Source organism: Vombatus ursinus, unplaced genomic scaffold (assembly GCF_900497805.2).
Source record: "Vombatus ursinus unplaced genomic scaffold, bare-nosed wombat genome assembly UNPS02014807.1, whole genome shotgun sequence".
Lineage (NCBI taxonomy): Eukaryota > Metazoa > Chordata > Mammalia > Diprotodontia > Vombatidae > Vombatus > Vombatus ursinus.
The window spans coordinates 55559688-55574829 of record NW_020954585.1 but is presented as its reverse complement, the minus strand read 5'-3'; the positions used below and the strand labels follow the sequence as shown (position 1 = coordinate 55574829).

The following is a 15142-nucleotide window of genomic DNA, read 5'->3' as shown; positions in this document are numbered from 1 at the left end:
AGGACTCATGATACTGTTCTTAGTCCTTGATGTGAGTTTTCTCATCTATAAAATGGGCACATAGTGAGTAACTCACAGGGTTATTGCGAGGATCAGATGAGATAATGTATATAAAACCTCGAGAAAACCTTAAAGCACTATGCAAATGTCAATTATTACTTTATGTCAGGGATTGAAGGCAGGTAGGCCTGATATTAAAAGTTCCTTTTAGAAAGTTCTGGTTTTTTTTTTCCTAAAAAGGAAGCAAAAAGAAAATTTTGCAATAAAACAAAAAATTAGACAGAGAGCTTAGTTGCTAAATCTAGTTTAAATACAACAGATTAGCCCAATTATCAACATGCTGAATAGGGAAGACTACTTGCCATTTGGGCCACTTACAACTAAACATCCTGTTGTATGTTTTTCTAAGAAAAGCTGAAAAGACAGGATTTTCCCCCAAACTAAATTCAAGTTATTCAGCATTCTGAAAAACTGGTTTTAAACACACCTGCTCTGTCTGTAGCAGCCAAAATTTAAAATAAAAGGACAAGAAACTGATGTCCAAGTTCAATATGTCTCTTCCACCCCCTACTTAGCCCACTTGGGTTTCAATAGCTCACATTGTCTGCTCAACATTTCAGTGTATCATCATATTGTGGTTTCCAGAAAAAAAAAATTCTTTGGCTTGGCCATGGAATCCAGGAAGGAAGAATCTGTACTACTATGGTTATCATAAAAGAAGGCAAGGAAATACAGTGGAAAGAGCTCTGACTTAGGAGACTGAGGCCTTGGTTCTATTACCAGTGTGACCTCAGGCAACTTACTTTACTTCTCTGGACCTCAATTAACCTCTCTATAAAATGCCTGGGTAGACCAGGAAAAGAACCAAGATGTGCTCCTTGTAGCATTTAATTCCTGAATGATGAAGAGAGAGAAAGTGGTAGGTCAGATATTGGAAGTAATGTTGATAATGTGAAAACAAAATATATTAATAAAATATACATCTTTAAAATTTCTGCATGTTTCTTTTCTTATGGAGGAGAAAATCCAAGGGCATTATTGGATGTTCCACAGTTTTTAATCCTATCACCTCATGGTAATGACAGATTCCTGGGTTCCTAGTGGACCTGAGGGAAATTTTGAAGTCCTAGTCCCTCCAAGAATTCAAAAACAAAGATGTGTGGGCAATTTTATTAGCCCTTGTGAGTCCAGGAGCACAGCACAGCACCATCAAATTTGAATAGCTATGATGGTCAAATAAGGGCCTTATTTGATTTTTTTTTTTCAAGCTAGGAATGTGCCTCCATCTGCAAGATAGCATGGAGAAACTTGTGTCCAGGATCCAGTGAACTCCTCACCACAAACATTAAAAAGGCCAGAATATGAAGTCAGTTGGTCAGAAAACATTTATTAAGTACTTACTATATGCCAGGCACTACATTGAGTGTTGGGGATAAAAAAAGGCAAAAGACAGTCCCTGATCTTGAGGAGGTCACAGGCAGTCAACTATGCCCAAACAAGATATATACAGGATATATTGGAGATGATAACAGAAGAAAGACATGAGCATTAAGGGGGATTGCAGAAGGTGGGACTTTAGCTGAGACTCAGGAAGCCAGGGAAGCCAGAAGGCAAAAGTGAGGAGAAAGAGAATTCCAGGCCTAAGGCACAGCCATTGAAAATGAAGAGAGCTGGGAGACGAAAGGAGTGCCTTGAGGGAGAGAAGTGGCACAAAGAGAGAAAAATCTTATCCTTAAATTCAAGGTGATACAGCAATGTACTCATCAAGATGGCAAAAAGAAGAAAAGAAAGAAAATGATATCAATGAAACATGTAAAAATACACAGAAGAGAATAAAAGGAAGTCCAGAAGCAGACATGGACAAAAAGTGTTGAATGAGGTCAATTAAAGTTTCAAACAGACAAAAAAGCAAACTGTATACTACAGCTTTGTGGTTTTATGTGCAAATCCCTTTCTCTGACTTTTTTATATGGAAAATGTAGGATCCATTATTAAATAGATAGATAATATAATAAATAGATATAATAGATAAAATAAATATAAGTTCATTAGATTGTAAGCTCCTTGAGGGCAGGGATTTTCTTTTGATTTGTGTGTGTGTGTGTGTGTGTGTGTGTGTGTGTGTGTGTGTGTTCTCAGTGCTTAGAACAGTGCCTGGAATTGAGTAGATACTTAATACATATTTATTGAATTGAATTTAATGGAAATGTTAGTTTTTGACTGTCAAGCTTTTCTTTTATAAAAGTGTTAAAAAAAAAATCAGAACCCACCCCCCCGCAAACTCTTCTGGTTACAACAGGACTTTCCAGAGTGCTCTTTCCAAGTTTTACTAGTAAAATAGCAATGGTACTAAGAAATAGTATGATGCAATGGAAAAAAACTTAGGTCTCCTGCCAAAGACCCAGATTCGAGTCCCTGTGTTCTATTCACTCTGTGACCTTTGGCAAATCAATTTACCTTTTTTTGTTCCCTCATCTATAGGATGGGGACAATAATAGCTGTACTAGGTATGTTATAGTGTTGTTGTGACAAAAATGCTTTGTAAATTGTGAAGCGCTTTAGAAAGAATTTTAATGATTATGGTTGCTTACGGTAACTCAGAGACATATGCAAATCACCTTCCTTCTCCTGGTTCTTAAGAGGCATTGTGCAAATACAGAATTAGAGGTGGAAGGGACCTTGCAGAGCTTATAGTCACCTAACTCTAAAGCTAGAAGGCACCTCAGAAGTCATCTAGTCCAACCATATATAACACACATCAAAATAATGATAATAATAATTTAGCACACTAAGGCTTGCAAAACACTTTACAATTATTACCTCATTTGATCAACAACCCTGAGAGGTAGATGCTATTATTATTCCCATTTTTCAGATGAGGAAACTGAGGGAGACAGTTTAAATTACCTGCCCAGGGTCGGATAGTGAAACTTTGGTTGTTCATTTGTTTCAGTCGTGTCCAGCTCTTCATGCCCTCATTTGGGGTTTGGGAAAGACACTGGAATGGTTCTCCAGCTCAGATGTGGAAACTGAGGCAAACAGGGTTAAGTGACTTGCCCAGAATCACAACTAGTTAAGTGTCTGAGGCTGGATTTGAACTCTGGAAGATTAGTTTTCCAGATTCCATGCCCAGTGCTCCACCTGCTGAACCACCTCGCTGCTCCTAGGTCTTCCCAAAGATAGAATCAGTGCTCTATACACGGTACCATATAGTGGCCAAGGTATTTTGAGTGACTCAACCAAATTCACAGAGATACTAAGAATCAGAGGAGAGATTTGAACCCAAGTAATCTGACTCCATAGCTTGTGTCCTTTTCACTGTACCTTGCTGCCTCACACCATTGATTCTTATACTACGGGCTAAGGAGTTATTGCAAGGGGTCCATAAAATCTAGATGCACACCAAGCATTCTCATTTTTAACCTTTATTTAGAGCCAGCAAAATATGCAGTGTAATTCGCAATAAATAAGCAAACATGCCTCCTGTTGACTGAATAAATAATATGTCTCACACATATATACATTTCTATTTTTCAAATAGATGCTGTTGTGAATTTTAATACACAAATTCTTTTTTAAAAACATTACTGAGTTCACGGGAGCCTTTTGTCATCACATTTTTTCTATCAACAGATACTAAAAATATGACAACTGTCATATGGGAGAATAAAAAAAAGTGTTTTTTAATGTTGAAAAGGATCCTTACATCAAAGAAGATTGAAGCTACCAATATAGTCTAAACTTTTATTTGACATATAAGGAAACTGAGACCCAGAGATAAGGAGTGATATGTCAGTATTATAGAACTAGCTAATGGCAAAGCTAGGACCACAACTTAGGTCTCCTGCCTCATAGTCTTTGTCTGACCAATATAACTTGGTTCCTTTCTAAGCTGCATCTTTTCAATGAGATGCTATTCCTTTCTGAAACTGCTAACATAAATAAGTAACTATGAACCCAAATATCCCTAGACTCCCTTCACAATATCCCTTGAATCCATTTTCTTCTCTCTATTCATGTGTCCACTAATCTGGCTTAAGCCCTTATCACCATCTTTCCTGGACTATGGCAATGGTTTCTCAGTTGGTCTCTCTGCTTCTAGTCTTTCCCCTTTCCATTTTACACACATTTGCAAAAAAAATCTTCTGAAAACACAGATCTGACCATGTTACTCCTCCACTCAAGAATTTGCAATGGTTCCCTATTGCTTCTCAGGTAAAATACACACTTCTCAGCTTGGCATGAATTTCATAAGCTGATTCTATACTACCTTTTCAAATTTATTTCATATCACTCTCCTACATCCTCTTTATATTCCAGCCAGATAGACAGACTTGCTGCTCCCCAAACACAATATTCTGTCTCCATCTCTATGCCTTTTGCTCCAGTTATCCTCTGTTCCTGGAACAAACTCTCCTTACATCCACCTCTGAGAATACTTAGTCTTCTTTAATGTGCTTCCTACAGATGCCACCTCCCACAGAAAGTCTTCCCTCTTTTTCCTAATTTTTAGTATTCTCTCCCTCTTCAAGTTATCTTGAATTTACTCATCTATTTGTATATTATGCCCCTTGTTGAATGTAATCTCCTTGAAGTTAGGGGGAAAATGTTTTGTTTTTCTTTTTATATCTTCAGAACCTATGATGCCTTGCCCATAGTAGGTCCTTTAAAGGCTTGTTGAATCCAATTGAAGTAACATATTTACATTTAATAAAGTCTTTCTTAACATAATATCATGACCTAACAAACTGATTTTTGTGTTGGGCATTTCAGAAATAGTAGAGAAGACACTTAAGTAGAGAGGAGAGGATTTTCAGTCCCCTTCAAATTATACTATTGAACTACTATACTTAGACCTGAATCTAATCTTGCTTTTTAATAGATTTCATTCAGTCTTTCTCCATACTAAATAATAATCATAACTCACATTTCTCTAGGCTTTAAGGTTTACAAATCACTTTCCTCACAGCAAATCTATAGATAACACAAAAATTTCATGGCCATTTTGTAGATAAGGACATGTAAACATATGTTATAAAATTTTAGAACATAAACTCAAAATTTTTTTTAAAAAGTCCTCCTGTTCTCAGATATATTGGGTCTTCCATTTTATGTTCCCAAATGGTTCTTGATTCCTGGCATTTCACAATCAAGTTCTCTGTAAATGAATTTCCTTCTATCCTAAAAGATTTAAGCCCCTACTCTTTCCTCTCTTCCTACTAATCAGTCAGTCAACAAGTCCTTACATTGTGCAGACAAGGAAATGAAGACACTGGAATCTGAAACAGTTTGTTCAAAGTCAGAGAGAAAACTAGTGACAGAGATGGAACTGTACAACCCAAGCGTCCTGTCTCGCACTTCACCGTGCTTGCCATTGGGTTCTGTCACTGTTCCTTTGTCTCTTTGGCATGAAATAGTGAAGTCTAATGGGTGGATTCTTCTACATTCAGGGTTCTTAACTTTTGATGCGTCATACATCCATTAGATTCACTATTTCATACCAAAGAGCCAAAGGAATGACATCAAAGCCCAATGGCAATGATAGTGAACTGAGAAACAGGACACTTGGGTAATATAGTTTCATCTCTACCACTAGCTTATTGTCTGACTTTGAACAATTTCAAATTCCAGTGCCTTAGTTTCCTGGTCTGTACAATGGTCTGTACTAGAGCCAGGGGTCTTAACCTTTTTGGTGTGTTATAGATCCCTTTGGCAGTCTGGTGTAGCCTAGGGACTCCTCAGAATAATGTTTTTAAATGCATAAAATAAAATACATGGGATTTCAAAGGAAACTAATTGCATTGAAATAAAGATGTCAATTTTTTCCCACTCAAGTTCACAGACCCCCTTGAAATTTATGCATATTCCCCCAAATTAAGAACCCCTAGACTAGATGATCGCTTAGGTCCGTCTTAGCTCTGGTTTGCTTATCTGTTTATATATTATACTTCCTGGTAGAATTTAATCTCCTTGAAGGCAAGAACTAATCTTTTGTTTTTCTTTTTATATCCTCAGAATCTATGATGCCTTGCATATAATAGGTTCTTTAAATGCTTGTTGAATTGAATCAAATTGACGTAACATATTTAGTAACTAGGTGGCACAGTGGATAAAGCACTGGGTCTGGAGTCAGGAAGACCTAAGTTCAAATTTGGCCTCAATCACTTACTAGCTGTGTGACCCTAGGCAAGTCACTTAACTCTGTTTGCCTCAGTTTCCTCATCTGTAAAATGAACTGGAGAAGGAAATGGTCAACCACTCCAGTATCTTTGACAGGAAAACCCCAAATTGGGTCAGAAAGAGTCAGAAACAAATGAACAACAATAAGAAATTTACATTTAATAATATCTTTCTTAACACAATGTTTTAACCCAACAAACTGATTTTTATGTTGGGTTATATAGAGTTGCATTTTGTTGGGTTCTGTGGGTGAGGCATGGGACCATGGGGACCACAAAATAGAGTGATTCAAAGTGGACTGAATATATAGATGTGCTGGGCTGGCTAAGACTGGCTAACAAGCCAATTGTTAAATTTTCAATGTGAACATTTATATTTCAGATATTGGAAAATGCTACTAATCAGGGACCAATTTGTTTTGTTGATTGTCTAGACTTAAGAAAGTGGTAGAGAATGTGTTAATAATTAAAGTTAAACTTAAAAGTGTATTGTGTATATATTTTTTTCTAGAGAGTCAGTTGTTAAACATTTGCCAGCACACACCTGATTAAACACTTCCAAAAAATATATTACTTATTACCTAGGGAGTATATGAACATGTAACATTCACCAAACTGTGGAATTACTCTTACACTTCTCACTTTTTTTCCTTTACAAATTGATAGAACCTATTTACTGAGTTATAAATGTAACTAGTATTGATATAGCTAGTGATATACGTAGCTAGTATAGTAGTAATATATGTAGCTAGTTAGTAACATATATAGCTAGCATATATAGTAGTAGTTTGCAAAGTGTTTTACAAATATTCTCTTGTCTTATCCTCAACAATCCTGGGACCTAGGTGCTATTATTACCTCCATTTTATAGATGAGGAAACAGGCTGAGAGAGGTCAAGTGACTTGCCCAATGTCACACAGCTAGTAAGTATTGTTGGCTGGATTTGTACTCTGCTTTTCTTGACTCCAGGTTCAGCACTCTATCCACTGCACTGCAATATCTAATAGAATATTTCAGAAAGTACCTGGAGCTATGCTTTTGAGCTGTTATGCAGAGGGCCAGGGATTCCCAACAATAGTGATCTGGTCCCCTGAGAAAGGGAATGACTGCCATCTGATGGAAGTTATGGGGAACTGCTTGAAGGACTTGCTACAAAACTAATGAAGGATGGTAGCAGTACCTCATGGGGATTGTTTCCTTTCTCTCATTCTGCCATTTACTACTTATATGAACTAGTCATTTCATCTCTCAGTTTCCCCATCTGAAAAATGGGAGGATTGGATTAGATGCCCTCCAAGGTCCCTTCCAGCTCTCAATCTATGATCCTATGATAGGAAAATACTGTAATACAAGAATTAATTAAGACAAACTTTGTTGAGGAGGAGAGGAGATTAGTGACTACAGTGGCTCACAGACAGATGTTATTAACAATGTGCACCATCTGGTATCTTCCTATTTTAGCTAATTAATCTTGCTAACTAGGTTCTAAGCTCTGTTTTTCTATGCTTCTGGAGGAATGCATGTATGAAATGTCATGTTCTCTAAATTTCAGTTCCCTTGGGGAAAAGCCCTGGTTGCATCACTTTAGGTAAGACTTTAAACAGGTAGCTTTTAAGCAGAGCAGTAACCAGAAACATCTACTGAGAGCTGTTAGAGGCATGTACTAGAAGAAAGGAAATACTTCACAGGCAGACAGAGGGACTATGAAGAGAACTACTGGCATGATAAAGCAACCTCATAGGTATGCCCAGATCTACCCAGGGCAATACTTCAAGTGACACAGGCCTCTGGAGAAGAGTTTCCCATGGATGGATGATATTATTTTCAATGGGCCCTGGTCCAAGGCCTGATATATGTTTGTTTCACTTGACCTACAAATAAACTTGCTTATGCCTTGCCAACCTGTGTGCTTATAAGGGGAAATGGTTACTATATCCTGGGGTGGTGGTGGTAATGTCAGATAATGAAGTTCCCAAATTATCTTGAGTGGGGCTAATGAGCTAGAGAAATGAGAAGTTCCCTAAACTATACCTGGGTCCTTCGTGTATGTAAGGAGCTCTGATATGAGGCTTGCAATTATATTGTAAATGTCTGTGGGCAGTGACTATTATCTTACCCTCTCATCTCTAACACAAGTATTCACCCTCACTCTTTCCCTCCCAAGGTTTAGAATGCATTTTTGTTGTTTTGGTTTTTGTTTGTTTGTTTGTTTGTTTTTTGGCTAGGCAATGGGGTTAAGTCACTTGCCCAGGGTCACACAGCTAGTAAGTGTTATGTGTCTGAGTCCGAATTTGAACTCAGGTCCTCCTGAATCCAGGGCCGGTGCTCTAGCCACCTAGCTGCCCCTAGAATGCATTTTTGAAAGGAAACCTGGGTTCCTTCTTTGTTTGAGATTAGCAGTACCTCATGGGGATTGCTTCCTTTCTCTCATTAAGACTTGAAGAGCTATCCCACCCAGTGATGAGGGAAGGAGATGGAGTGAGACCCACCCTGTAGTTAGCATCAGAGTTTATCCTCTGCTCAAGGAGAAAACCCTGAGCAGGTGTCTTCTCTGGGAGGCATGACTACCAGAGGCTGTGCTCAGCTGGGGTTAATTGCTCATTAGGGTGGATCCAGAGGCTATAAAAAGGAGTCTGCCACAGTGGGGAACTCAGCTTTCTGGGGGAGTGTGGAAATCCTGTCATTCAAACACAGCTCACTGATAGCCCTTTACTCTGGGGCTTAGCTCTCTGGGGTTTAGTTGAAGTGTGTTCCTGATGCAGTTGTTTCATTAAACAATTGCCATTCAAAGAAATGATTCTCCACTCTAGAATTAAAGCGAGGTGATGGCAAGAGGACTGGGTTTGTACTGGGGAGACATGAATTTGAATCCTACTCACATCTAGGGGAGTGCTGGAGCCAGCTCATACCAGCTCTAGAGAGCTGGTTGTTAAGTTTTTAGTGTGAACATTTACATTTCACAAATTGCAAACACAACAGATCAGGGCTTGATTTATTGTTTGGTTGATTTCTAGACTTAAAAAAAATGAGAGAGAAAATGTTAGTAGTTCAGATAAAACTTAAAAGTATATTATGGAGCAGCTAGGTGGCATAGTAGATAGATCACTGGCCCTGGAATCCCTAGGAACTGAGTTCAAATTTGGCCTCAGACACTTACTAGCTGTGTGACCCTAGACAACTCACTTAACCCTAATTGCCTCCAAAAAATTTTTAAGGTATATTATGTGTACATTATCCTGTTGGAGAGCCTGTTGTTAAACATGTCAGTACACCACTGTTCACGTCCTACCATAACTTGCCAAAGGAGTTAGAAAAAGCCAATAGGAGAGTTGGGTCTTGAGCTTAGGTCTTCTGACTTCTCACTCAGTGTTAACTTCTATGTTTCTACTGTTGGAGCCGGAAGGAACCTTAGAAATACAGCCCCTTTGTTTCACTGATGAAGGTCATATAAAATTTAATGAGTGAACTTAAGTCAGAGCCAGGAGTTCAGCTTAGCTCTTGTCACTCTTCCAGCTCTCTATGAAAGTGACACGATACTGTTGCTAATTCCTATTTTACAGAGGAGGAAACTGAGACTCAAAGAAGATAAATGGTTTGGCCATGGTCACATAACTAGTCTTAAAGGAGACAATCGAACCTCTAGGCTCATTATGATTTCCACTATGCCACAAAGCTTGTGAGAGGAATATGTTCATACATACCCAATCAATAATACTGGATATGTTCATCACCTACCTAGGAAAGGACACCTAGTCTAGTGAAAAGAATTTTGAATTTGGAGTTAAAGGACCTGAGTTTGAATCCCAGATCAGATACTTGCTAATTTTGTGACTTTGTAAAAACCATTTGCACTCTCTGAACCTCAGTTTCCCCCTTTGTAAAAGGAGAATATTAGTACTGTTCAGCTGTAAATCTTATTTTCTTTATATACAAAAAGCTATAATTTAAGGGATAACGTCAAACGACACTCCTCTTATTGCAAAGTGCTGTATAAGCCATAGTCTTTACCCCCAAATCACTTACCCTCTTACTGGAGACAGAATTGTTGGCAAATGGGAAAAAATGTATTGCTGCTGGTCAACATGCCATTCATAAGAAGGAAGGGGAGGTATTAATGACAGCCAGATAAAATGCTCTAGGACAAAACCATCCCTCCCCATGATGTCTCAGTCTCTTAAAGAGAGGCTCTGCAGAAATGAGCTGATCTGCAAGCATGACCCTGAAAAAGATTTGAGAAAATGCAACTCCTTCCCTTTTGTGCAGAGGTGAGGGACTACTGATATGAATTGCTATATACATTGTCAGACACAATTGATGGATTTGTTGGTTTTGCTGAATTGCTTTTTCCTTTCTTTTTCTTCTTTGTTACAAAGGATGGCTCACTGGGGAGGGTAGAGTAAAGAAGAGGGATATAGTGAGAAATAAAGGTGGTACAAAAACAAAAACAAAAACTTAAAGAAATTAGTGTGATCCCAAACTGGGTAACCACCAACCACTCATCCAGTGCTAGCACATCTTTTATGACCATCCCAATGTAACTTTAAAGAAAGTTCTTATTAAAAACTTAACACTGAATATCAATATGTAAAACTAAACTTCATTTGTAGATCTTTATATTTAAATTAATATCAGCAAATAAAGCATGGCAACATGAGTCTCAGCTCAAATGAATTTTTATACTGAGGTTTCACATCAGTTTCTTCTAATTCCATAAGAAAAACTCTGATGGGTAGGCAGGGTGGTTCAGAAGAACAAGGTGTGGCATCAGAGGATGCCCTCTGACATTAGCTGCCTATGTGACTTTGGGCATATCGCTTTACCCACCTGGTCATTGGTTTCCTTATCTGTAAAATGAGGGGTGGGGCGGATTAGATGGCCTGAGAGCTCCCCTCTACCTCAAGCTCTATGGTCCTATCAGTTTGTCCCAATGTAGGAACTGGAAAAGGGTCAAAACTTACAAGAAATGGATTTCCTTAGATTAGAGATGTAACTTTTTTTTTTTTGTAAGCCTTCCATCCAAACCAAATGTTAACGTTTATTGGCCTCTAAGCAAAGGAAGGAGTTGGACAAACCCCCACCTTGGCCTGCCTGAAATCAGGCAGGAAACAAGAAGAAACCTGAGGAGGAAGAATTAGACAATTGCCCTCAGCTCTGACTGGATCTTTTACCTACAGTCAAGACACACTTAGAAAAAAAATCAAGAAATTCCACAAACCTGCATAGCATGAAATACCTATCTTGGTACATCTGCCATACTCAGGGAGGATGATTTCTAAATTATTGTAGCATTCCATATTTTACACAGATTATATATGTGTGTACATGTGTGTGTATATACACATGTATGAATGTAAATTTATGTATATGTATATGCACATGTGTCTATGTATGTGCATATATACATTTAAGTATCTATGTTAAATCTTAAGTACTGTGATATATCCATTACTATAGATATAATACATAGTATATGTAATATGTTGTATGATAGTGCTACTGTATGTGTATATATATATAAATTATACATCCATTTGCATGTTAAGTTTTATATGTACTACAAATATGAATACATATAAATATAAGTATACACATATTCATACATGTATTATATACTTTTGCAAGTTATATATGTGTATATATACATATACACATTATACATAGGTTTGCAGATTGTTTTATATATAAAGTATATAAAATATAAATGTATACACATATATGATATGCATACTTTTATAGGCTAAGTTACACACACATAAGAGTATATACATATATCACATAGACTTTGCAGGCTAAGTTTTAAATATATTATGTATGTATGTATACATACATGCATTACACAGACTTTTGCAGGCTATGTTTTATATACAAATATATCATGAATATATACATACATATATATTATATAGACTTTTGAAAGCTAAGTTTTAGAGTTATTACACATGTGTATACATACATTATATATACTTTGTAGACTAAGTTTTAGATATATGGAATGTGTGTACATATATATTACATGGACTTTTGCAAGCTATGTATATTATATATATACATACACATGGACATTATATAGACTTTTGCAGGCTAAGATTTATATATTACATATGTGTATATACATGTGTGCATTGCATAGACTTTGCAGGCTAAATGTTAGATATATTACACATGTGTATATATGTACATTACATAGATTTATTACATTACATAGATTTTTTGCAGTCTCTGTCCATACAGCCAAAAATCCACCCAAATTGCAAAGTGAGTGATCTGTTTTCCAGCTTTCAACACGGCCAGTGGACCATGCAAGTTCCTCGGGCTCACTCTGCACTTTTTATGCCATATCCCTCTTGGGAATGACTTGTAGGCAGCATGGGAAAAGTAAATAGCATGAGTTCCAAAGCTCATCAAGCAGAAAGTTGTAAGACACAGCAGCACACACTGCCTGAAACAAAGCTACTTGAACTCCCAATGCTTCACACTCTGGATTTTTCTTCCCTTTGTCCTAGAGAGCTAGATGAAAAAGACAAGGTCCTAAAGTAAGGGGGTTGGACTAGATCTCTGAGGTCCCTCACAACTCTAAAATCCCATGGTAATAGTAAGTTCACATTTATAGAGCATTTTACCGTTTGCAATACGTGTTATCTGATTTGATCTTCACAGAAACTCTGGGAGATAGCTGCTATTATCATTCCCATTTTACGGATGCAGAAACTGAGGCTTGAGAGGTTGAGTACCTTGCCCAGACTTCAAGGGTGTGCAGAGAGCCAGCTTATACTAGCTCTCAAGTAGAATTAAATATCAGCATTTATTCCTCTGAAATTTGCTAATACTGCAAATCAGGCTTAATGTACTATTTGTTGATTTCTAGACTTTAAAAAGCGATTCTAGCTCTGGCATTCTGTGATTCCATGAGATCAAAGGAGATAACACAAATGCTTTGCAAAATTAAAAACACTATATGAATAATAACTATGATTATTTTTAGCTAATTGGGATGAATTAGAACTTGAGGGAGTTCATGGCCTTGAGAGCATTCTATGCCTTTTTCTATAGTATCTCTACCACAAATTCATCAAATAGGTAACAATGTTTTTCGTGTTTGGGAACAATCATCTTTCAGGAAGGGCATGCTGGAGCCAGCTCATATCAGCTCATGAGAGTCAATTGTTGAATTTTCAGTGTCAGTCAATTTGGGGCAGCTAGGTAACACAATAGGTAGAGCCTAGAGTCAGGAAGACCTGAGTTCAAATTCGACCTCAAATATTTACTAGCTGTGTGACCCTTGACAAGTTACTTTACCTCTGTTTGCCTCAATTTGCTCATCTGTAAAATGGGAATAATAATAGCACCTATCTCCCAGGGCTGTTGTGAGGAAGAAATAATAATTATAAAACACTTAGTGCCTTTACACAGTGCCTTTACTACAGTGCCTGGCACATAAGAAGTGCTTACATAAATGTCAATTTTGATTATTAATAATAAACATTTATTAACTACTAACTATGTGTACAGAGCTAAGCACTGCACATTCTAAGAAAGGCAAAGACAGTCCTCGCTGCAGGCTCACAAGCAAGTTAAGTCCTCTCCCAGAGCCTCATCTTCCTCCTCTGGAAAATGGGGATAATAATACAAGGTCTGTCAAAGGATTTAGATATCATTCTCTGCAAATAGCTTTTTACAGTGATGACCAGTCACACCCAAATGAGCCATTAGACTCCTTGTATTTATTCCACTACCATTTATTAAGAGTCTACTTCGAGCAAAACACTGGGTCGGCATTAGGGAGGAGCTAGGATCCTGGGACAGGAGGTCTCAAAACAAAACAACAAACAAAGTAGGTTTTGTCTTCAAGGAGCCTGCATTCTATCATAGGAAACAACATATATACGCAATATAATTATGTACAAAATAAAACAAAGTAGGGAGAAGTGTTAGCCTCAGGGGATCAGGAAAGGCCTCATATAGGAGGTGGTATCTGGACTGAGTTTTGAAGGAAAATAGTAAGAGGTGGAGGGGAGGAAGGAGTGAATTTTAGCATGAGGGACAGATAGACTGGGAAAAGATACAAAGATGGGAGACAGAAAGTTGTTTGTAAGGATCCACAAGAAATATAGTTTAGCTAAACTATATGTGAAGGGGAGTGATGTAGAATAAGGAAGGAAAGGTAGGTTGGAGGCAACATTGTAAAGGACTCCTGAAACTATGCCTGTCATGACCTGTGCCAGAGCTCAAAAACCCTAGAAAACTCTCCTAAAAGCAAACAGCAATCTCCCTACTTGGTATGAAGCTAAGTGCCTGTCATTCAGGGAAGCCATAGATAGGATGTCCAGAATGGGTGGGACGGTGCTCTAGATGACCCCTAAGGATATTCCTTCCAACTCTAAAATTCTCCCAATGATTTTTCTGATTAAAAAAAAAATGGAGCATTTCAGAGAGACAAGTGGCTTAGTTCCAAGGGTCTTCCCCTTAGCTTCCAGCTGGCTGTGTAATCAACAGGGCAAGTTCAGTGCACAGGGCCTGGGGCAAATCCCTACATGTCCCTGACTCCACTTTCTGTCTGAGCTTGCTAGTGTAGGGTTTTCTCTGGAAGGACATTGAACGATTACTCACTTTCTGGCATGGGCTTCTAAAAAATCGGCACCTTCTTCATCCACTCAGCAAAAGGCCCATAAAATGTTTGCCAGGACGACAGATCAACAATCTGCTTGGAAACAGGCAATATCTGTTCAGTCTGAGTTGGATCGTTGGGGAAAGATAATGGCAGTAAGAGACGTCTGCCTGACCCAGGAAGGCCCTGGCTTCGACTCAGTGAGGGTTGCTGGTTATGGTGCTGTCTGTGTTCGCTTTAGGAAATCACTTGCCTGCCTTTATTGACCTGGGGTATAAAGAATGGTGGCATCTCTTGTGAACTGGGAGCTGGGGGTTAGTAGGAAAGGTTCACTTTCTTGCCTTTGCTCACGCCATG

The 15142-nt window shown here is 38.0% G+C and overlaps 1 long non-coding RNA gene across 3 annotated transcripts in view; it reads right to left on the bottom strand.

Moving 5' to 3' along the window:
- The window catches only part of LOC114052498, a 62817-nt gene that overhangs the window by 13449 nt on the left and 34226 nt on the right, over positions 1–15142 (bottom strand). For 2 of the 3 annotated variants that reach the window (XR_003570247.1, XR_003570249.1), the window contains exon 7: positions 14792–14878. The exons of the other annotated variant lie outside the window; for it this stretch is intronic. This is a non-coding gene — a long non-coding RNA (uncharacterized LOC114052498). Of the gene's footprint in view, positions 1–14791; positions 14879–15142 lie in introns of those variants that run through there. 3 annotated transcript variants of the gene reach the window in all.